The sequence below is a fragment of the Crinia signifera genome, chromosome 6, assembly GCF_055691185.1.
Source record: "Crinia signifera chromosome 6, ASM5569118v1, whole genome shotgun sequence".
Lineage (NCBI taxonomy): Eukaryota > Metazoa > Chordata > Amphibia > Anura > Myobatrachidae > Crinia > Crinia signifera.
Window position 1 is genome coordinate 6,017,936 of NC_139222.1, and position 25,503 is coordinate 6,043,438.

The window sequence follows — 25,503 nt, forward strand, 5'->3', positions numbered from 1 at the left end:
GTATCTTCACATTCGTATACTCGAACACATTGGAAATATCAGAAATGCGGCAGCTGATAAAGCAAAAATGAAACAATTAACGTCAGTAGCCAGACACTTCTTCCGATACCACAACTCAGATACCTCACTCCTTACATTTTCAGGACTTGAACAAATCCATCTTGGTCGAAGAGGAGGTGACATTAATCAAACCCTGCTACAGAAGGAGAGCTGGTGGATCTTTCAGCTAGATACTCAGCTAGATACTCTCTCTCCTAAAGGCCTAAATGAAGATATCAACTTCAGCTCATTCTTGTGATAATGTCAACCCCAAATTTACAATCTCCTTCAATCCTCCTAATCAGCTATACCAAATGTTCCCATTCATACACTCCCCTTATCATTATAACCAGCTTATATATATGTCCATTCCCACTGAGCCTTTCACCGGTACACACCTCCAAAAGGACAGTGAGAACCATTTGCGGAACAAAAAACTGCAATTTGTATGCGGTTTATAATTGATTTTATTGACAGTTTATTTCCACTGAAAATATGTCTTACTAGTTCAACCAATTCCATACTGGAGATAATCATATAGGAGGAACTCTCCAACCAGCCAAACCCTTAAAGCTACCAGGCTGCAAATTCACCGATATAACCTTCACAAGAAACTACGAGTTCTTGATCCAATATTGACCACTGGATGAGAGCTTTCCAATAAGAGTGTATCTATCCATTCCTGGTTGGTGTTTTATCCCACATACGAGATTCGGGGAAATTGTTTCTAATAAGTTCGCAAACCCCTGATGAAGTCCCTTGCAGGGACGAAACGCGTTGGGAACATCTGTTTGCTAATGTGAAAAACTTTTTATGATCTGGAATATTCACCACTACTAAGTGGTTTTAAAGACCTTTTAATAAATATTTACAAAGTTTTGGACTTTACTCACATCCATGTTATTATTCATCAAAGGCTAATAGAGACCCAGTACTTAAAGGCATAAAAAAAGGGCGCCAACTCACAACTGCTATCCATATTCTTCTTTCCCCCATCCAACAGGGGTTCTTGTGAGTACGGCAGCCAGAGTATAATATCAAACAAATAAGTGGCGCGAAACAAGAGTCTGTTCTCTCTCTCTCTCTCTCTCTCTCTCTCTCTCTCTCTCTCTCTCTCTCTCTCTCTCTCTCTATATATATACCTCTTTATTCTCAATCTGATGTTCTCTTACAAATTCCTTGGTTCTATCAGTAAAGGCATGTACTACTAACCACTCTTATTTCCCCTCTGAGGTTGATGTCTAATGTGTTATATGCTCATTTTCAGGCTCTATTAGGAAACAAGGTCAGTAACATTATTTGGAATCAAGCTTCCATAATAGAGGGTCAGATTTATTACCTCCTGTAACAGTCCACATATATATATATATATATGTTTATGTGTTGTCTTTTATATATATATATATATATATATATATATATATATGTATATCCTTTTGGTGTGTGTATGTGTACATATGTGTATGTATATATATATATATATATATATATATGTATGTGTATGTATGTATATGTATATATGATATTGAACTTTCAATTTTCAATTTTTGATATATAATAACTTTTGATATATAATTTTTGATATATAATTTTTGATACTCCGACCAGGAATTCTTGCAATTTTTACCTCATGCAGTATATGACCCTATGTCATATCAGTATGCGTTTAACAGATTGAACGGGTATGTTTATCCAATCCCATAATCAATTACATTGATTGGGTGCATTTCACCTACTAATCAGCATGCTTTAAGGGCCTTATTCTGGTTGGAGCGTCCGGGCCGTACGCGTACGTCCCGGGGTTTTTTACGATCTGCGCATGTGCAGATACGCTAATGCGCCGGCGCGAACACTCCACAACGCTTACGGCCGGTGTCTCAACGTGCGAAAAAACCTGTACGCGAGTGTACGGGTAATGGGGCGGCATAGGGGCGTGTTGATGGGAGCGGCCGAAATAATGAGGGAAAATGGGCGTAAATATGGGCGTATACGGGGGTGTGCACCAAAAATGAGCGGTGCTACTACCGCACGATCGACTAAGGCACCGTTCATTTCGGACACCAAACAGGCGGCCGCCAGCTAAAACCACCCCTACAGATACCGCATGCCAGCGTGCGCCTGAGTTGGCTAATTAATGCTGATTACTACTCAAACACATACACCTGAATGTAATAAGCAATGCTGCAGTCTATTAACTCCAAACCATGATTTCACTGCCTGCAAGCCACACATACAGCACGCAAACACATTGGAAGCTTATGTTTCTATACTTCTCCACATTTAAAGGTTTGTTTAATTTAAGGTAAGAATCTTTTTATACGCTAAGGTAGGTATTTGCTAAACAGACACATTCACTACGTGCTTTCATAGACTTTACGCAGTAGCACACTCAATCTACACAAGTCGACATGTGTCAACGTGTTCACTCTAATACTAACATAGGTTTTGTATTTAGGATACAATAACATAAACGACATCTAACACCTACAAAGGATGTTTCAGCAATGTTTGAAGCCCATGCCCACTATTTTGCACACAATCCTCAATTGAGTTAATAGAAAACAATAATTGAATAACAATTAGAATAATTAATTAATTGTCAGAATTGTAGTTGAAAGGCAAGATTTGCAGGTCCATATATGTGAAGGGTATGCCAGCGTGCACGGACGTACGCTCACTCTCACGAGCGGTGACATAAGCTGAGTTTTCCATTGAAAACAATAGGGACCCGTCCGTGCAAACTGGCGTACGCTCAGATCGCCGCAAGAAGTCGGTGGGGAGACGGAGGAAAGACGGCCGTACACGGCGCCGTACGCTCAGTTGTACGCCTGTTGTCGGAGTGCAAGGGCTGGCCCGTCCGCGTACGTTGCCGTACGCTCATTTGTACGCCACTCCCCTTCTACGGTATTTCTGCCCGTACGTAAGCGGCTGATTTGTGGGTGGACTTAACCCTAATGGCCGCGTACGGCTAGCGTGCGGTAATGGCGAACGTACGCACGTTTGGCCGCTCCGAGCAGAATAAGGCCCTGTGTGTCAACATACATATATACTTTATGTCTAAACTAATTAAGTTCATATTCATATTTAATGATCACATTTCTGCATGCATGATTGTCCCAATTTAAAGATGTTACTGACTCTTTTCATTATATTTCTTTCAGACCGTAATGAACTTGTTTGCTCACTCAGCCCGACCCTGTGTTACACCACTCCAATCATTAATTATACATTTTAATCGCCAATTCCTCAATATGGAACCATCATATAGCCTATTTAAAATTGAAGACCCAATGTTACTATGTAGTATACATCGTCCTGCTTATCTAAAATTGCAAATCCTATGGTACTATATAGGATACATCGTCCGGCATTAATTATTGCGGGGCTCCCACTATTTCCGTACCCCAGACAACGGTACAACTTTAGACCCATTATCCGGCTCCCTCTTTCTTACGACCAACCTATTGGTTTGCCTGCTCTAAGAATGGGATTTTGTCCCAGAGCACACACATATTTTCACTCAACTAAATTCCCATTACGTGTATTACCATTCCAGGTTTATACCGTTCACTAACAACAGGTTGCCTTTAGCATACCTCTTTCTCCTACCCCACCAGCACTATATTAATCGGTGCCATAAATCGACACAACCCAGTGTCTACATCAAAAACGAGTAGTAAGGTGTGTTCACCGCAATAGTAATGACTGGACATAAGCGGCTTCAACACACCCACCAATTCTATTGGGACATCCATATGTCCATCACGTCTCCAACATGCTCATTGGTTCGCCTTCCTCTCTAAAGGCCCATACACACTTGAAGATTTTCATTTCAAAAGACTTTCCCAAAATCTCTGATAGATATATCTTTCCCCAAAGTAGTGCGTACACACTGAGCCATTTTCCCAAAGAGCAAGAGATTTTCACGAGGTGAAAGACTTTGCTGAAAATCTTTCACATAAAAGGTGATTTACATAATGGGCGGGGTTTGAATTACAAGGGTGGGAGCAAGGGCCATTTTATTCAGTGCATTCCAGTTCTTGGTGCCTGATTCAGAGCTGATTGCTGGGCTGCGTATATTCGGAGCCCACGATCAGGTAAACTACACCCGCACCGCCCTGACCGGGAAAAATCCCAAACGTGTGCACGGCAAAATTTCATTTGCAGCTGCGCATGTAGGGAGAAATCAATGTATACTGTACGCCATAACAAAATATACACGGGGGGAGGAGGGGCAGTGGCGGCGGTAACATATACATTGCTGGCCTGCGAAAAATGTAAGGCATGGCTTTGTGGGACAAGGGACTATGCACTCCGTAATGCCCATTACACATTATGCCACTCACCGTAATGTCCATTACACATTATGACACACACCGTAATGTCCATTACACATATGACACACACCGTAATGCCCATTACACATTATGACACACACCGTAATGTCCATTACACATGACACACACACCGTAATGCCCATTAAACATATGCCACACACCATAATGCCCATTACACATATGCCACACACCGTAATGCCCATTACATATAATGACACATAACTGCCGCTTACCTACATGCTCATTGCTAGGGTTTTCATGTACGGTGCCAGGGGTAACATGCTATGTGCACTGCATCCTTACGCTCACCTTGCCCTGCTGTCTGTCCCTGCCTGCATCACTAAAGGAGACCGCCGGGCAGAGCGGTGGGGTCATCCAACTGTCTCAGAGCAGGTCCATCTGTCTGCGACTCGCAGCCAATCAGGCGACGGTGGCTTGCGAGTTGCAAGCAGGCGTGTCATTCAAAATAGCCGCACAGCGGATGGTTGGACCTGCTCTGAGACAGCCGGGCTTACCACCACTCTGCCGGCTGTCTCCTTTAATGATGCAGGCAGGGACAGAGAGCAGGGCAAGGTGAGCGGACGTTCCTCCTCCAAAATGAACTGACGGAACGCAGTTATGCCCCGTTCAGGCTCTATTTAACCCATGGTGGGCAGTAATATATACATTGCTGGCCTGTGCAAGCTATGTATATATTACTGGCTAATAACTTAGTCATTGGTGCCCAGTGGTGCCTGTAATGTATAGATTGCTGGCATGTGCCAGCAATCTATATATTACTGGCTTATGGTTGTCATTGGTGCCCAGTGGTACCTGTAATATATAGATTGCTGGCATGTGCCAGCAATCTATATATTACTGGCTTATGGTTGTCATTGGTGCCCAGTGGTTCCAGTAATATATAGATTGCTGGCATGTGCCAGCAATCTATATATTACTGGCTTATGGTTGTCATTGGTGCCCAGTGGTACCTGTAATATATAGATTGCTGGCATGTGCCAGCAATCTATATATTACTGGCTTATGGTTGTCATTGGTGCCCAGTGGTTCCAGTAATATATAGATTGCTGGCATGTGCCAGCAATCTATATATTACTGGCTTATGGTTGTCATTGGTGCCCAGTGGTACCTGTAATATATAGATTGCTGGCATGTGCCAGCAATCTATATATTACTGGCTTATGGTTGTCATTGGTGCCCAGTGGTACCTGTAATATATAGATTGCTGGCATGTGCCAGCAATCTATATATTACTGGCTTATGGTTGTCATTGGTGCCCAGTGGTTCCAGTAATATATAGATTGCTGGCATGTGCCAGCAATCTATATATTACTGGCTTATGGTTGTCATTGGTGCCCAGTGGTACCTGTAATATATAGATTGCTGGCATGTGCCAGCAATCTATATATTACTGGCTTATGGTTGTCATTGGTGCCCAGTGGTTCCAGTAATATATAGATTGCTGGCATGTGCCAGCAATCTATATATTACTGGCTTATGGTTGTCATTGGTGCCCAGTGGTTCCAGTAATATATAGATTGCTGGCATGTGCCAGCAATCTATATATTACTGGCTTATGGTTGTCATTGGTGCCCAGTGGTACCTGTAATATATAGATTGCTGGCATGTGCCAGCAATCTATATATTACTGGCTTACAAAAAAAAACATTGGTGGCCAGTGCTGCTCCGTGTGGAGCAGAACGGAGGGAGGCGGGGGGTGCATCAGTTGCACATGTGGCCTGACCCGGGAGGACGCGCACAGGTGACCAGCGGGGGAACAGCAAGGTGAGACAGGCGGGGAGCAGGGCTTTCAGCAGCCAGCCGCCGCAGCAGCAGCCAGCCGGACATCGCGATTCAGCTGGGCAGCGTCAGCGTGGACAAGTGAGTATGACAGGCGGGGGAGGGGAGGGGAGGGGGGGCGGCAGCGGGGCGTACCGCCGGGCTGAAAGTGGCTAATCTTTCAGCCCAGCAGCGTACACACACAGCGATGATGGATGACAAGCCATCCATCATCGCTGGATCTGCTGGTAAAACCAGCAGATGAAAGACCTTTCTAGCGATGATGCGGGAGCGCGCATCATCGCTAGTCGGGGGTCGCTGTCCCATACACACTAATCGATTTTCAGGTGAAAATCGTCAAGTGTGTATGGGCCTTTAATCAGACAGGGAGTCCCCAGTCCAGCACGTCAATGTGATCAAGCCCAATCGGGGCGAAACACGTGTCTCCGACGTCAGGGCTTTTCCAGCCACACGGAGCCCTCCTCCACTCTCTCCCCGGCAAGTGCGGTCTGTGACTGAACCCCGCCGGTATGCGTAAAGGTATTTAAAACTTATCACTGTGTATATATATACATGTGTTCACGGACAGACTGTGTGTCTGTTACGTGACCCCGCGGCTACCGCCACTAAACATTGAGCCGGACGCTCGCGCCTCACCTGACTGGCACTTTAACGAGCAGCCCGCAGTGCTGGGTCTGAGCGTCATTTATTTAGACATATACCCTTCTCACAGGTCAGCTTCTAGACTGTTTGCCATACCCGCCTGAACCTGGGGTTTTGACCCCGGCATACGGACGGCAGTTGTCCGGCGGCTTGCATTCATTTTACAGGCACTAGTCGCACATTTCTAGAGTGTCACTAATTTATTTACAGGCGCCGGTACCTGCTGCCAGTTATTACCCCGATTATTATCTAAACTGGTACCCTTTCAATCTAACCTAATCACCTTTGCGCATATCATTTAAAAGGTATATAATAGTGGGTCCTAGCACCACTCTTAGAACTGAGATTGTATGCTGAGAATTTAGATCGTCTTAATTATATATTTTCCTCTGCATCCGTTGCCAATCATCCATTTATATATTCGGTTTACCTGTGCATCATTTTCTCCTCTTCTGCCTATTTCCACCTTATCACCATCTCTCACCTGGACTCGCTTACTCTCTCATTCACCTGGGTGACACCGGGTGAAAAGCAGAAGTGACACCTGGCTCCTAGTACCATTTGAGGCTCTCTCATCTGACGATATATACTGCCATACAACGCTGTGCCGCCTGATCCCATCCGAACTCAGCAGCTAAGCAGTGACTGGCTGGATCAGTACCTCTTGGGAGACCACCAGGGAATATCCAGTGCTGTATTAACATCCAGACAGCAGAAGTAGCGAGTGCACACGAAGAGCATTCCCCTTTTTCTTCATCTATAAACTCTACTCTACCAAAAACAACCTAACCTGTGACCCATATAACTATAGAAGGGTTAATTTATTGTATGCCATCAATTGAGGGTCCGTAGCAAGACTCAATCAAAATAATCAATCGTATTGGCACATTGGTTATGCATGTTATTATTACTGTTGTCTTGCTTATAAATTGCCTTTTGTCTGGCTAATCCCCTGCAAATCATTTTCGCCTACTTGACGGATATTGTGTAACAACCCTTGTTGCATTTTGTATTTATTATTATATAATCCATTACTACACCTTTAATTCACTTGCTATTGTGCATATAAATTTGTCCTTTGCATTAAAATTGACGTGTGCATGCATATATTTTAAGTATCAATTAATATAGGTTAGATTTTACTTTACCCATTTCTTCACAATTCTTTCACCTATTCATTGTTTAAAGTGTGCCCCAAAAACCCGCTTTGTTCTCCGTGCGTCTATCTTTAGACACCTATCCTAATTCAGTTATTTCGCTGAACTCTCTTTGGGAGCACCCAAAGTACGTTACATTGTAATTTGTTTTTTGTTTGCTATGATCAGCGCTGCGGACACTTTGTGGCGCCTTATAAATAAACGAACTACTACTGCTAATGGCGGGAGGTTAAGCAGTAAAGGCGGCCCAGCAGATGTAGAAGTGGTGCAGGCGGGTGGTTGGAGAAGCGGTATGGGCGAAGGTGTAGTAATGGCGATAGGTGGAGCAGTAAGGGCGGGTAGGCAGATGGAGAAATGGCACGGGCGGAGGTGCAGTAATGGCGGGAGGTGGAGCAGAAAAGGCGGGCCGGCAGATGGAGGAATGGTACAGATGGGCAGGTGGAGGAGCAGTACGGGTGGAGCAATAAGGGCAGGCCAGCAGATGGAGGAGTGGTACAGGCGGGCGGTTGGAGGAGCGGTATGGGCGGAGATGCAGTAATGGCAGGAGGCGGAGCAGTAAGGATGGGCCGGCAGATGGAGAAGTGGTGTGGGCGGGTGGAGGAGCGGTATGGGCTGAGGTGTAGTAATGGTTGTTGGAGGAGCATTAAGGATAGGCTGACAGATTGAGGAGTGATGCAGGCGGGTGGAGGAGAGGTACGGGCGGAGAGTGGTATGGGTGAAGGTGCAGTAAGGGCGGGTGGTTGGAGGAGTGGTACGGGCGGAGAGTGGTACGGGCAGGGGGGTGGAGGAGCGGTACGGGCGGAGGTGCAGTAAGGGAGGGTGGTTGGAGGAGCGGTACGGGCGGAGAGTGGTACGGGCGGGGGGGGGGGGGGGTGGAGGAGCGGTACGGGTGGAGGTGCAGTAAGGGCGGCTGGTTGGAGGAGCGGTATGGGCGGAGAGTGGTACGGGCGGGGGGGGGTGTGGAGGAGCGGTACGGGCGGAGGTGCAGTAAGGGCGGCTGGTTGGAGGAGCGGTACGGGCAGAGAGTGGTACGGGGGGGGGTGGAGGAGCGGTACGGGCGGAGGTGCAGTAAGGGCGGGTGGTTGGAGGAGTAGCCATCAGGGGTTGAGTTACCCAGATCGCTGCGGTGTGCTACCAGTAGCTCGCGAGTGGCGGGTTGGCGACCACTGCACTACATACTATTGGCAACAATACCAGCAGAACTTGGCAATGATGATTCAGCCCTGCTCGCTGTGGTCCGAATTCGCTCCCCCGGCTGCTGTCCGGTGTTTGCGCATGTGAAAACTCCCACAGCGAGCGCCTTTTGCAAATGTTTCACTTGCCGTGGTGCTCGCTGCCTGAGTGACAGGCAGGGGTCGTTCCGATGGACCCGCCCAGCGCTCCTCGGGCATGCCTCCCCAAAAAAGGTGGCCATGCCCATAAAAAAAATGGGTGGGCTCATCAGAACCAAGCGCATGCACAGAAATGCGCAAAGCAAAAACATTGTCCGCAAGCAAGCACGCTCGTCCTCATGAATGCACGCGGCCTTATGAGCAGTCCTGAATAAGGGCCATTGTACCGTCATCTCACCCCATTCTCCAAGACTACGTTTAGCAGCCTAGGAACAATGACATTTGTAGCCTCCGCCTGCGCCGTATAGCGTGACCAAGGGGGACATTTGTGGAAATAAACCAAACACGCCATCGATAGAATACAAATAAGAATCACCATTCAAAATTGCCGGTAAAATACACTTCATTCATTCTCCTGGCTCATTAGGAAGAAGCCTGCCCTGCCCGATCCATCATATCAGTCAGATCCATCATATCAGTCAGATCCATCATATCAGTCAGATCCATCATATCAGTCAGATCCGTGCAGGCTGCAGTGTAAAAAAATAAAACTTTTAAACGGCGTGGGGTCCCCCCCACGGCCGTAACCAGCCCCAGGCTCACAGAACCGGTCCTGGTTTAAAAAAAATCCTGCCTTTTTTTGTATTATTTATTTATTTTTCTTGCATAGCCTTCTCATGTGCCCTGCCCCCTCTGCCTAGCCTACCCATGTGCCCTGCTCCCTCTGCCTAGCCTACCCATGTGCCCCGCCCCCTCTGCCTAGCCTACCCATGTGCCCTGCCCCCTCTGGACAGCCATTTTATGTGTCCTGCCTCACCTTGCAGCCTTCCCGTGTGCTCTGCCCAGCCATCCTATGTGCTCTGCCCTGGACTGCATAGCCTTGTGAGCCCTGCCCCCTCTGCCTAACCTACCAATGTGCCCTCCTCCCCTCTGCGCAGCCATCCTATGTGTTCTGCCTCTGTCCTTGCAGCTTTCCAATGTGCCCTGCCCCCCTCTGCCTAGTGCCCAGCCTTCTCATGTGCCCTGCCTCCATCCCCACAGCCTTCTCATGTGCTCTGCCCCCTCTACTTAGCCTACTCATATGTACTGTCTCCATCCTAGCGGCTTCCCATGTGCCATGTCCCCATCCCCTCTGCCTAGCCTACCCATGTGCCATTTCCCCCTCCGCCTAGCCTTCCCATTTTCCCTGCCCCCATTTACCTACCCTGCTGATGTGACATGTCCCCCTCTGCACAGCCATCCTATGTGCCCTGACCCTCTCTGCCTTGCCCTGCCCCCCTCTGCATAGCCCCTTACAGTATGTGCCCTGCTCCTCTCTGCAAAACCTAATGTACCCTGCCCCCCATCTGCCTAGCCTTCTCAGGTTCCCTGCCTCCCTCTGCCTAGCCATCCCATGTGCCCTGCCCCCTCTGACTAGCCTACCCATCTGCCCTTCTCCCCTCTGCACAGTCCTCCTATGTGTCCTGCCTGTCTATGCAGCTTTCCAATGTGCCCTGCCACTCTGCCTATCTTGTGTGCCCTGCCTCCATCATGGCCGGCGCCACCACTAGGCAGCTTTAGGATTTTTGCTAGGGCGCCGGCAACTGGAGGGCGGCAGTCGGGAGCAGGGAACCCCCCTGGATGGAGGTGAGGCCTGTCACTCCCCACCAGCAACCTCAATCCAGGAACCCCCCTGGTTGCAGGTGAGCAGCTTCCCCTCCACCCCCAGCAACCTCAGCGGCGGCTGCCGCATCGCCCTGTACCTCCCCCTACCCCACCCTGCGGAGCCCCCCGCCTGGGTTGCTCTGGTGAGTAGCACCGGCCCTGGCCTCCATCCCCGCAGCCTACCCATGTGCCCTTTCCACTATGCATAGCCTTCTCATGCTCCTTGCCCCCCCTGCCTAGCTAGAGAAACCAGGGCGCTGGCAGCAATGTCAGTGCCCTGATTACCGTATATACTCGAGTATAAGCCGACCCGAATATAAGCCGAGGCACCTAATTTTACCACAAAAAACTGGGAAAACTTATTGACCCGAGTATAAGCCTAGGGTGGGAAATGCAGCAGCTACTGGTATATTTCCCTGTATAAAAATACCAGGACACAACAGACTGCTCCCCTTGCATAATAGCAGGACACCACAGGCTGCTCCCCCTGCCTAATAGCAGGACACCACAGGCTGCTCCCCCTGCCTAATAGCAGGACACCACAGGCTGCTCCCCCTGCCTAATAGCAGGACACCACAGGGGGCTCCCCCGGCCTCATAGCAGGACACCACAGGGGGCTCCCCCTGCCTAATAACAGGACACCACAGGGGGCTCCCCCTGCCTAATAACAGGACACCACAGGGGGCTCCCCCTGCCTAATAGCAGGACACCACAGGGGGCTCCCCCTGCCTAATAGCAGGACACCACAGGCTGCTACTCCTGCATAATGCATTACAGGCTGCTCAGGCTGGGGGACACCACAGGCTGATTCCTGTGCTGACAGCTGGGACACCACAGGTTGATCCCCATGCAAGGGACACCACACACGGAGGGGGGAGGGAGCAGCCACCGCTTACCTCCTCCATCATCCGACTCCAGGGTGTTTAGGGTGCGCCGCTGACAGGCTCCACGGGGGGGGGGGGGGGGGGTACGCGGCCGCCGCCACTGCCCTGCCGTCCACTTCGCTGCCCGGCTCCACTTTGAAAAAAGGCGCGGCTACGGCAACATGGCCGCCGGCCTCCTGCACTGAGGACATGTATAGTGCAGGAGGCCGGCGGCCATGTTGCCGTAGCCGTGCCTATGTTTAAAGTGCAGCCGGGCAGCGAAGTGGATGGCTGGACGCAGGAAAGAAGCCACTGACTCGAGTATAAGCCGAGTGGGGGCTTTTTCAGCTAAAAAGAAGGCTGAAAAACTCGGCTTATGCTCGAGTATATACGGTACTCTGGCGCCTCACTCAGCTGCGTACTCCGTGTAATGGGAGGGCCGGCCCTGACCCAATATAATAATACCATACCTCCCAACTATCCAGCTTTCTGCGTCCCGTCCAGTGTCCTGTGGCAGGGGGGGCAGTTGGGCCATCCCCCCAGCCTGAAGGCAATAGAGGCTGTGCGCATGATTGCCCAGTGATGCAGGGGGGTAAAATAGGGCGTGGCCTGAGGACACAACACCCCATGAGAACACGCCCCTTCTTCATAGGCCATATCCCCTTTTCGGGGCTCCGTTGCACAAGTATCCTGATTAGCTAGAGGCAGATTTTGGGAAGTATGATAACACTCTATGGCCCTTATTCTGGCTCACTTGCAAAGGCAAATTCCTTCTCTGTGCAGGGAAGATACTGACTTCTTTATGTTTAACCCCCCCTCCCCCTCCCCCTCCCAGAGAAGATATTTTAAAAGTAGGCAACCCTGGTTTGAGAACCTGTGCTCCATATAATATAGTTACCTATAGCCTGACACTTTTATTACTGCCCCTGTCCATCACTTTTGAGGTGTCACCAATAAGGTAATGGCGGCTGGGTATGGAGACTGGTTGTGTGACACCCCTTCCCCTCTAGTGACGATGATAAAGTAACGTGGCGATGGCTGTAGTTCTATGGGCGGCGGGTGGGCGGAGCATTCTATTCTGCCTCACTTCCGATTGGCTGTCAAACGTTTCCCAAACTTAGATTTGACAATATTTATACCAGACGTGTCCTCTGTGCCGTGTGGCGGCGGCCATTTTGTTGTGTCCCCTGCGGCAGCGTGACCGTTATGCAGCGCTCCCTGAGGGGCGGCGGCCATTTTGTTGTGTCCCTGGCATCATATGACCCGTTATAATCTGACTAGTATTGGCTGAGGGGCGGCGGCCGTGTTCTCCTCACTTCCTCAGGCAGCAGAGAGAGGAGCAGCAGGTAATGCACTACAGGGGGCTCTGGTTCCTTGTTATACATATGGAGCAGACTGTGGTGCTGCATTTGTATATTACATGGACGAGGCTGAAGTTGGCTTCTTATTCAGGACAATCACTGTCACAAGGGTTAATGAGTCTTGGACCACAAATCTGACACCAGAGACCCGCACAGGGGGTCACTTACATATGACCAACTTGCAATTTGTTTTCACCAACAAGGATTTGGGCATAAATCGGGCAGTAAAGTGGGCATGGGTCCCAGATGTCATCATTGTGAGTAAGTAGCTGGTGTCCTGCAAGGGTTAAACAGCGTTGGTCAAAAAATATTACACTTGAAATCCACACAGGGGGGTCAACTAGGTCGACAGGTGTCTAGGTCGACACATGCGTTAGGGGTTTTTCACTGTTTTTTTGAGCCGACATGTGCCGACAGGCGGTATTTCATGCCCTACCATCCACTAGGGCGTGGTGGGAGAATAAAATAGTGTGCCGAGCGCAGCATAGTGAGGGGCTGCATTTGACTTCCAACTGTGTCCATGTCGACTGTGTCGACATTCGGGTAAAAAAAAAAAACATGTCAAACTTTCGACAATGCATGTGTCAACCTAGACACCTGTCGACCTTCATGCATGTCGACCTAGTTGACCCCCCTGTGTGGATTTCAAGTGTAATATTTTGTGACCAACACCAGCTACTTACTCACAATGATGACATCTGGGACCTATGCCCACTTTACTGCCCAATTTCTGCCCAAATCCATGTTGGTCAAAAGAAATTGCAAGTAGGCCATATGTAAGTGACCCCCTGTGCGGGTCTCTGGTGTCAAATTTGTGGTCCAGGACTCATTAACCCTTGTGACAGTGATTGTCCTGAATAAGAAGCCAACTTCAGCCTCGTCCAATTCTGTTGGTTTGGGTCGACACTATCTTCAGTGTGTGCACCTGTCACCTCACCCCCAATCACCTTGCAACGGGATACGGCCCTATGGTCGACACCACTTAGGTCGACAGTCATTAGGTTGACACCGTTGGGTCGACAGGTGTCTAGTTCGATATAGCGTTTGGTCGACATGGGGTAGGTCGGATGGTTGATATGGTTTTTTTCACTGTTTCTTGACCCGACATGTGCCGACAGGCGGTATTTCATGCCCTACCATCCACTAGGGCGTGGTAAGAGAATAAAATAGTGTACCGAGCGTAACGAGTAGGGTGGCCAATCCCAGGATCGGGATCCGGGGATTTGGCCCCCAAAATGCCGGGATTTCAATCCCGGGATTTCGGGATTAGTCAGCACATGTGCAGTCTAATGCCGGGCAGCGTCTGAGCACTCGCTCAGACGCTGCCCGGCTTCTCCCATACCCGGCGTACGGCCTGCGCAGCGTGATGAGGTCAGCTGTCACGCTGCGCAGGCCACACAGCCGCCCACACACCCAGCAACCCGGCTTATCAGCACAGCACACAGTGCCCACCCGCCCAGCTTACCCGCCCACCAGCACCGGGTACCCGACCAGCTTACCCGACCAGTTTACTGGATCACCAGCACCGGGTACCCACCCAGCTACCCGACCGCCCAGCTACCCGGCTAGCGTATATACCTGCAGCTCACCCTGCTCCCAGCAATATCTGCACGCTCGCCCACCCACCCAGCCACCGCAAATGTAAGTTATGTGAATGTGCAGGGTGACCGGGGCGTTTTTTCAAATTAGGGAAGCCAATCCCGGGAATCCTGGGATTGAGCATTTTTCAATCCCGAATCCCGGGATTGAAAAAATGCCCCGGGATTGGCTTCCGTAGTAACGAGGCACCATGCCCGAAGCATGGCGAGCGAAGGGAGGAGCTGAGGTTGACTTCCAACTGTGTCAATGTTGACTGTGTCGACATTCGGGTAAAAAAAAAAAAAAAACAGTAAAAAAAAACCATGTCGCCCTAATGCTATGTGGACCTTGCCCCCTGTGGACCTTGCCCCCTGTGGACCTTGCCCCCTGTGAACCTTGCCCCCTGTGGACCTTGCCCCCTGTCGACCTTGCCCCCTGTCGACCATGTCGCCCTAATGCTATATCGCCCTAATGCTATGTGGACCTTGCCCCCTGTCGACCTTGCCCCCTGTCGACCTTGCCCCCTGTCGACCTTGCCCCCTGTCGACCTTGCCCCCTGTCGACCTTCACCCAATGTCGACCTTGCCCCCTGTCGACCTAATGTCTGTCGATCTAAGTGGGGTCGATAAAACGATTGACACAACTTGCAACTGTTACCTGACCACACTCACTCTCCTCTCTCCCCCCCCCTATGTATGGTGAGTGGTTTTGCTCGCTCCTGCATCAATGGCTGTGCTATGCAAATACATCCCCCCCCCCCCCTTGCTGACCACGGCAGGCAGGGAGAAAGCCGCTCAGTGTGTATGCACTGAGTGTCTTTCCGCGACAGATATGACAGCGGTCATCAATGTCCATACACGCTGGGCTATCTCTGATAGATGTATCTGTCATCAGTGTAGTGCGTACACACTGAGCTATCTCTGATAGATATATCTGTCACCAGTGTAGTGCGTACACACTGAGCTATCTCTGATAGATATATCTGTCACCAGTGTAGTGCATACACACTGAGCTATCTCTGATAGATATATCTGTCACCAGTGTAGTGCGTACACACTGAGCTATCTCTGATAGATATACCTGTCACCAGTGTAGTGCGTACACACTGAGCTATCTCTGATAGATATATCTGTCACCAGTGTAGTGCGTACACACTGAGCTATCTCTGATAGATGTATCTGTCATCAGTGTAGTGCGTACACACTGAGCTATCTCTGATAGATATATCTGTCACCAGTGTAGTGCGTACACGCTGAGCTATCTCTGATAGATATATCTGTCCCCAGTGTAGTGCGTACACACTAAGCTATCTCTGATAGATGTATCTGTCATCAGTGTAGTGCGTACACACTGAGCTATCTCTGATAGATATATCTGTCACCAGTGTAGTGCGTACACACTGAACTATCTCTGATAGATATATCTGTCACCAGTGTAGTGCGTACACACTGAGCTATCTCTGATAGATATACCTGTCACCAGTGTAGTGCGTACACACTGAGCTATCTCTGATAGATATACCTGTCACCAGTGTAGTGCGTACACACTGAGCTATCTCTGATAGATATACCTGTCACCAGTGTAGTGCGTACACACTGAGCTATCTCTGACAGATATACCTGTCACCAGTGTAGTGCGTACACACTGAGCTATCTCTGATAGATATATCTGTCACCAGTGTAGTGCGTACACACTGAACTATCTCTGATAGATATATCTGTCACCAGTGTAGTGCGTACACACTGAGCTATCTCTGATAGATGTATCTGTCACCAGTGTAGTGCGCACACACTGAGCTATCTCTGATAGATATATCTGTCACCAGTGTAGTGCGCACACACTGAGCTATCTCTGATAGATATATCTGTCACCAGTGTAGTGCGTACACACTGAGCTATCTCTGATAGATATATCTGTCACCAGTGTAGTGCGTACACACTGAGCTATCTCTGATAGATATACCTGTCACCAGTGTAGTGCGTACAGACTGAGCTATCTCTGATAGATATACCTGTCACCAGTGTAGTGCGTACAGACTGAGCTATCTCTGATAGATATATCTGTCACCAGTGTAGTGCGTACACACTGAGCTATCTCTGATAGATATATCTGTCACCAGTGTGGAGTGTACACACCGAGCTACCTCTGATAGATATATCTGTCACCAGTGTAGTGCGTACAAACTGAGCTATCTCTGATAGATATATCTATCACCAGTGTAGTGCGTACACACTGAGCTATCTCTGGTAGATATATCTGTCACCGGTGTAGTGCGCACACACCGAGCAATCTCTGATAGATATATCTGTCACCAGTGTAGTGCGTACACACACTGAGCTATCTCTGATAGATATATCTGTCACCAGTGTAGTGCGTACACACTGAGCTATCTCTGATAGATATATCTGTCACCAGTGTAGTGTGTACATACTGAGCTATCTCTGATAGATATATCTGTCACCAGTGTGGTGCGTACACACTGAGCTATCTCTGATAGATATATCTGTCACCAGTGTGGTGCGTACACACTGAGCTTTCTGTGATAGACGTATCGGTCACCAGTGTAGTGCGTACACACTGAGCTATCTCTGATAGATATATCTGTCACCAGTGTAGTGCGTACACACTGAGCTACCTCTGATAGACATATCTGTCACCAGTGTAGTGCGTACACGCTGAGCTATCTCTGATAGATGTATCTGTCACCAGTGTGGTGCGTACGCACCGAGCTATCTCTGATAGATATATCTATCACCAGTGTAATGTGCACACACCGAGCTATCTCTGATATATATATCTGTCCCCAAAGTAGTGCGTACACACTGAGCTATCTCTAATAGTTATATCTGTCCCCAAAGTAGTGCGCACACACTGAGCTATCTCTGATAGATATATCTGTCATCAAAGTAGTGCGTACAGACTAAGCTATCTCTGCTAGATATGTCGGTCACCAGTGTAGTGCATACACACCGAGCTACCTCTGCTAGATATATCTGTCACCAGTGTAGTGCGTACACACTGAGCTAGCTCAGATAGATGTATCTGTCACCAGTGTAGTGCGTACAAACTGAGCTATCTCTGATAGATATATCTGTCACCAAAGTAGTGCGTACACACTGAGCTATCTCTGATCTGTCACCAAAGTAGTGCGTACACACTGAGCTATCTCTGATAGTTATATCTGTCACCAAAGTAGTGCGTTCACACTGAGCTATCTCTGATAGTTATATCTGTCCCCAAAGTAGTGCATACACACTGAGCAATCTCTGATAGTTATATCTTTCACCAAAGTAGTGCGTACACACGGAGCTATCTCTGATCTGTCACCAAAGTAGTGCATACACACTGAGCTATCTCTGATAGATATATCTGTCACCAGTGTAGTGCGTGCACCCTGAGCTATCTCTGATAGATGTATCTGTCACCAGTGTAGTGCGTACACACTGAGCTATCTATGATAGATATTTCTGTCACCGGTGTAGTGCGCACACACCGAGCTATCTCTGATATATATATATCTGTCCCCAAAGTAGTGCGTACACACTGAGCTATCTCTTATAGATATATCGGTACTTATGTAGTATCTGGGCTGCCGATTTCTAAATCGGGTCGAATCGGGCACATCGCATCGCATCGCATGCGACCATCGATGCGATGCGATGCGATGACCCGATTTTTCCATAGGAATCAATGTTAAAATGGACTGAGTCCATTTTAACATGGAATTCAATGGGAAAAAGGGGTCCTTTTCATACCCCTACTATCCAAGTGGGCATGGAGTTGGATATAAACCTGTGGCGAGCGTAGCGAGCCACCGAGCCCGAAGCGTGGCGAGCGTAGCGAGCCCCGCGAGGGGACACAGAATACCGGCCCCTCGCGGGGCTCGCTTCGCTCGCCACGCTTCGGGCTCGGTGGCTCGCTACGCTCGCCACAGGTTTATATCCAACTCCATGCCCACTTGGATAGTAGGGGTATGAAAAGGACCCCTTTTTCCCATTGAATTCCATGTTAAAATGGACTCAGTCCATTTTAACATTGATTCCTATGGAAAAATCGGGTCATCGCATCCGATGGTCGCATGCGATGCGATGCGATGCGATATCGCATCGCATCGCATCTGATTGTATGCCTTAACTTAAGGCATACAATCAAAAAATCGGCAGCCCAGATACTACATAAGTACCGATATATCTGTCATCAAAGTAGTGCATACACACTGAGCTATCTCTGATAGATGTATCTGTCACCAGTGTGGTGCATACACACTGAGCTATCTCTGATCGATATATCTGTCACCAAAGTAGTGCATACACACTGAGCTATCTCTGATAGATATATCTGTCACCAGTGTAGTGCGTACACACTGAGCTATCTCTGATATATATATAGAACAGTGATGACGTCAGTGGACGGCCGTACTGACGCTACGCGGAAGTGGGAGCCGGTTCCACACCTCGCTGCCGGTCAGCGTTCTGCAGGAGAGTAAGTATTTAAACTCCTTCGCCGCTACACAGCGGTTGTTTGTCTGTTTTATTGCATGTGCTAGCAGCCTTGAGGAAAATGTCCTAGGTGACATTGAAACGTCAGCAAATTGCCGCACATGTACTTTCTATTGATGCACCATTAAAACCGTTTGTACCAGCCCCGGAGTGACGCTATCCTTTACACTTCGTCTGATATATATATATATATCTGCCCCCAAAGTAGTGCATACACCAGGCATTCCCGACCACGGTCCTCAAGGCACACCAACAGTGCAGGTTTTAGTGATATCCAGGCTTCAGCACAGATGGTTTAATCAGAATCCCTCAGATACTAATTAAGTCACCTGTGCTCAAGCCTGGATATCTACAAAACCTGCACTGTTGGTGTGCCTTGAGGACCGTGGTTGGGAATGCCTGGCATACACACTGAGCTATCTCTGATAGTTATATCTTTCACCAAAGTAGTGCGTACACACTGAGCAATCTCTGATAGTTATATCTTTCACCAAAGTAGTGCGTACACACTGAGCTATCTCTAATAGTTATATCTGTCCCCAAAGTAGTGCGTACACACTGAGCTATCTCTGATCTGTCACCAAAGTAGTGCGTACACACTGAGCTATCTCTGATAGATGTATCTGTCCCCAGTGTAGTGCGTACACACTGAGCTATCTCTGATAGTTATATCTGTCACCAAAGTAGTGCGTACACACTGAGCTATCTCTGATAGTTATATCTGTCCCCAAAGTAGTGCATAGACACTGAGCTATCTCTGATAGTTATATCTTTCACCAAAGTAGTGCGTACACACAGAGCTATCTCTGATCTGTCACCAAAGTAGTGCATACACCCTGAGCTATCTCTGATAGATGTATCTGTCCCCAGTGTAGTGCGTACACACTGAGCTATCTCTGATAGTTATATCTGTCCCCAAAGTAGTGCGTACACACTGAGCTATCTCTGATAGGTATATCTGTCATCAAAGTAGTGCATACACACTGAGCTATCTCTGATAGATATATCTGTCACCAGTGTAGTGCGTACACACTGAGCTATCTCTGATATATATATATATATCTGCCCCCAAAGTAGTGCATACACACTGAGCTATCTCTGATAGTTATATCTGTCACAAAAGTAGTGCGTACACACTGAGCTATCTCTGATCTGTCACCAAAGTAGTGCGTACACACTGAGCTATCTCTGATAGATGTATCTGTCCCCAGTGTAGTGCATAGACACTGAGCTATCTCTGATAGTTATATCTTTCACCAAAGTAGTGCGTACACACTGAGCTATCTCTGATCTGTCACCAAAGTAGTGCATACACACTGAGCTATCTCTGATAGATGTATCTGTCACCGGTGTAGTGCGCACACACCGAGCTATCTCTGATATATATATCTGTCCCCAAAGTAGTGCGTACACACTGAGCTATCTCTAATAGTTATATCTGTCCCCAAAGTAGTGCGTACACACTGAGCTATCTCTGATAGATATATCTGTCATCAAAGTAGTGCGCACACACCGAGCTATCTCTGATAGATATACCTGTCACCAGTGTAGTGCGTACACACTGAGCTAGCTCAGATAGATGTATCTGTCACCAGTGTAGTGCGTACACACTGAGCTATCTCTGATAGATATATCTGTCACCAGTGTAGTGCGTACACACTGAGCTATCTCTGATAGATATATCTGTCTCCAGTGTGGTGCATACACACTGAGCTATCTCTGATAGATATATCTGTCACCAAAGTAGTGCGTACAGACTGAGCTATCTCTGCTAGATATGTCGGTCACCAGTGTAGTGCGTACACACTGAGCTATCTCTGATCGATATATCTGTCACCAAAGTAGTGCGTACACACTGAGCTATCTCTGATCTGTCCCCAGTGTAGTGCGTACACACTGAGCTATCTCTGATAGTTATATCTTTCACCAAAGTAGTGCGTACACACTGAGCTATCTCTGATCTGTCACCAAAGTAGTGCATACACACTGAGCTATCTCTGATAGATGTATCTGTCCCCAGTGTAGTGCGTACACACTGAGCTATCTCTGATAGTTATATCTGTCACCAAAGTAGTGCGTACACACTGAGCTATCTCTGATAGTTATATCTGTCCCCAAAGTAGTGCATAGACACTGAGCTATCTCTGATAGTTATATCTTTCACCAAAGTAGTGCGTACACACAGAGCTATCTCTGATCTGTCACCAAAGTAGTGCATACACCCTGAGCTATCTCTGATAGATGTATCTGTCCCCAGTGTAGTGCGTACACACTGAGCTATCTCTGATAGTTATATCTGTCCCCAAAGTAGTGCGTACACACTGAGCTATCTCTGATAGGTATATCTGTCATCAAAGTAGTGCATACACACTGAGCTATCTCTGATAGATATATCTGTCACCAGTGTAGTGCGTACACACTGAGCTATCTCTGATATATATATATATATCTGCCCCCAAAGTAGTGCATATACACTGAGCTATCTCTGATAGTTATATCTGTCACAAAAGTAGTGCGTACACACTGAGCTATCTCTGATCTGTCACCAAAGTAGTGCGTACACACTGAGCTATCTCTGATAGATGTATCTGTCCCCAGTGTAGTGCATAGACACTGAGCTATCTCTGATAGTTATATCTTTCACCAAAGTAGTGCGTACACACTGAGCTATCTCTGATCTGTCACCAAAGTAGTGCATACACACTGAGCTATCTCTGATAGATGTATCTGTCACCGGTGTAGTGCGCACACACCGAGCTATCTCTGATATATATATCTGTCCCCAAAGTAGTGCGTACACACTGAGCTATCTCTAATAGTTATATCTGTCCCCAAAGTAGTGCGTACACACTGAGCTATCTCTGATAGATATATCTGTCATCAAAGTAGTGCGCACACACCGAGCTATCTCTGATAGATATACCTGTCACCAGTGTAGTGCGTACACACTGAGCTAGCTCAGATAGATGTATCTGTCACCAGTGTAGTGCGTACACACTGAGCTATCTCTGATAGATATATCTGTCACCAGTGTAGTGCGTACACACTGAGCTATCTCTGATAGATATATCTGTCTCCAGTGTGGTGCATACACACTGAGCTATCTCTGATAGATATATCTGTCACCAAAGTAGTGCGTACAGACTGAGCTATCTCTGCTAGATATGTCGGTCACCAGTGTAGTGCGTACACACTGAGCTATCTCTGATCGATATATCTGTCACCAAAGTAGTGCGTACACACTGAGCTATCTCTGATCTGTCCCCAGTGTAGTGCGTACACACTGAGCTATCTCTGATAGTTATATCTTTCACCAAAGTAGTGCGTACACACTGAGCTATCTCTGATCTGTCACCAAAGTAGTGCATACACACTGAGCTATCTCTGATAGATATATCTGTCACCAGTGTGGAGTGTACACACCGAGCTATCTCTGATAGATATATCTGTCACCAGTGTAGTGCGTACACACTGAGCTATCTCTGATAGTTATATCTGTCACCAGTGTGGTGTGTACACACTGAGCTATCTCTGATAGATATATCTGTCACCAGTGTAGTGTGTACACACTGAGCTATCTCTGATAGATATACCTGTCACCAGTGTAGTGCGTACACACTGAGCTATCTCTGATAGATATATCTGTCACCAGTGTAGTGCGTACACACTGAGCTATCTCTGATAGATGTATCTGTCACCAGTGTGGTGCGTACGCACCGAGCTATCTCTGATAGATATATCTATCACCAGTGTAATGCGCACACACCGAGCTACCTCTGATAGATATATCTGTCACTGGTGTAGTGCGCACACACCGAGCTATCTCTGATATATATATCTGTCCCCAAAGTAGTGCGTACACACTGAGCTATCTCTGATAGATATATCTGTCATCAAAGTAGTGCGTACAGACTAAGCTATCTCTGCTAGATATGTCGGTCACCAGTGTAGTGCATACACACCGAGCTACCTCTGCTAGATGTATCTGTCACCAGTGTAGTGCGTACACACTGAGCTAGCTCAGATAGATGTCTCTGTCACCAGTGTAGTGCGTACAAACTGAGCTATCTCTGATCTGTCACCAAAGTAGTGCGTACACACTGAGCTATCTCTGATTTGTCACTAAAGTAGTGCGTACACACTGAGCTATCTCTGATAGTTATATCTGTCACCAAAGTAGTGCGTACACACTGAGCTATCTCTGATAGTTATATCTGTCCCCAAAGTAGTGCATACACACTGAGCAATCTCTGATAGTTATATCTTTCACCAAAGTAGTGCGTACACACGGAGCTATCTCTGATCTGTCACCAAAGTAGTGCATACACACTGAGCTATCTCTGATAGATATATCTGTCACCAGTGTAGTGCGTACACACTGAGCTATCTCTGATAGATATATCTGTCACCGGTGTAGTGCGCACACACCGAGCTATCTCTGATACATATATCTGTCCCCAAAGTAGTGCGTACACACTGAGCTATCTCTGATAGATATATCTGTCATCAAAGTAGTGCGTACAGACTGAGCTATCTCTGATAGATATATCGGTCACCAGTGTAGTGCATACACACCGAGCTACCTCTGATAGATATATCTGTCAGCAGTGTGGTGCATACACACTGAGCTATCTCTGATCGATATATCTGTCACCAAAGTAGTGCATACACACTGAGCTATCTCTGATAGATATATCTGTCACCAGTGTAGTGCGTACACACTGAGCAATCTCTGATAGTTATATCTTTCACCAAAGTAGTGCGTACACACTGAGCAATCTCTGATAGTTATATCTTTCACCAAAGTAGTGCGTACACACTGAGCTATCTCTGATCTGTCACCAAAGTAGTGCATACACACTGAGCTATCTCTGATAGATATATCTGTCACCAGTGTAGTGCGTGCACCCTGAGCTATCTCTGATAGATGTATCTGTCACCAGTGTGGTGCGTATGCACCGAGCTATCTCTGATAGATATATCTGTCACCGGTGTAGTGCGTACACACTGAGCTATCTCTGATATATATATATCTGTCCCCAAAGTAGTGCGTACACACTGAGCTATCTCTGATAGATATATCTGTCACCAGTGTAGTGCGTACACACCGAGCTATCTCTGATAGATATATCTGTCACCAGTGTAGTGCGTACACACTGAGCTATCTCTGATAGATATATCTGTCACCAGTGTGGTGCATACACACTGAGCTATCTCTGATCGATATATCTGTCACCAGTGTAGTGCGTACACACTGAGCTATCTCTGATATATATATATCTGCCCCCAAAGTAGTGCATACACACTGAGCTATCTCTGATAGTTATATCTGTCACAAAAGTAGTGCGTACACACTGAGCTATCTCTGATCTGTCACCAAAGTAGTGCGTACACACTGAGCTATCTCTGATAGATGTATCTGTCCCCAGTGTAGTGCGTACACACTGAGCTATCTCTGATAGTTATATCTTTCACCAAAGTAGTGCGTACACACTGAGCAATCTCTGATAGTTATATCTTTCACCAAAGTAGTGCGTACACACTGAGCTATCTCTGATAAATATATCTGTCACCAGTCTAGTGCGTGCACCCTGAGCTATCTCTGATAGATGTATCTGTCACCGGTGTAGTGCGCACACACCGAGCTATCTCTGATATATATATATCTGTCCCCAAAGTAGTGCGTACACACTGAGCTATCTCTAATAGTTATATCTGTCCCCAAAGTAGTGCGTACACACTGAGCTATCTCTGATAGATATATCTGTCATCAAAGTAGTGCGTACAGACTGAGCTATCTCTGCTAGATATGTCGGTCACCAGTGTAGTGCTCTTCCCCCCGAGCTACCTCTGCTAGATATATCTGTCACCAGTGTAGTGCGTACACACTGAGCTATCTCTGATAGATATATCTGTCACCAGTGTAGTGCGTACACACTGAGCTATCTCTGATAGATATATCTGTCACCAGTGTACTGCGTACACACTGAGCTATCTCTGATCTGTCACCAAAGTAGTGCGTACACACTGAGCTATCTCTGATAGTTATATCTGTCCCCAAAGTAGTGCGTACACACTGAGCTATCTCTGATCTGTCACCAAAGTAGTGCATACACACTGAGCTATCTCTGATAGATATATCTGTCACCAGTGTAGTGCGTGCACCCTGAGCTATCTCTGATAGATGTATCTGTCACCAGTGTAGTGCGTACACACTGAGCTATCTCTAATAGATGTATCTGTCACCAGTGT

At 47.5% G+C, this 25,503-nt stretch overlaps 3 protein-coding genes and 1 pseudogene across 5 annotated transcripts in view; 2 read left to right on the plus strand and 2 right to left on the minus strand.

The window, feature by feature from the left end:
• LOC146009896 (uncharacterized) overlaps positions 1-12,965 on the minus strand; it is a 44,291-nt gene extending 31,326 nt beyond the window's left edge. The window contains exon 1 of the mRNA XM_083150496.1: positions 12,712-12,965. The gene's annotated coding sequence lies outside the window, so the exon portion shown is untranslated. The remainder of the gene's footprint in view (positions 1-12,711) is intronic.
• Positions 1-25,503, minus strand: part of LOC146009863 (uncharacterized) — a 245,378-nt gene that overhangs the window by 33,515 nt on the left and 186,360 nt on the right. The window lies entirely within an intron of this gene.
• The window catches only part of LOC146009873 (uncharacterized), a 70,571-nt gene that overhangs the window by 19,091 nt on the left and 25,977 nt on the right, over positions 1-25,503 (plus strand). The window contains exons 1-2 of one of the 3 annotated variants that reach the window (XM_083150446.1): positions 13,069-13,159; positions 19,142-19,234. The exons of 1 other annotated variant lie outside the window; for it this stretch is intronic. The gene's annotated coding sequence lies outside the window, so the exon portion shown is untranslated. Of the gene's footprint in view, positions 1-13,021; positions 13,160-19,141; positions 19,235-25,503 lie in introns of those variants that run through there. One more of the 3 variants, XM_083150445.1, reaches the window with a different exon arrangement.
• LOC146011695 (5S ribosomal RNA) lies at positions 7,403-7,519 on the plus strand (annotated as a pseudogene).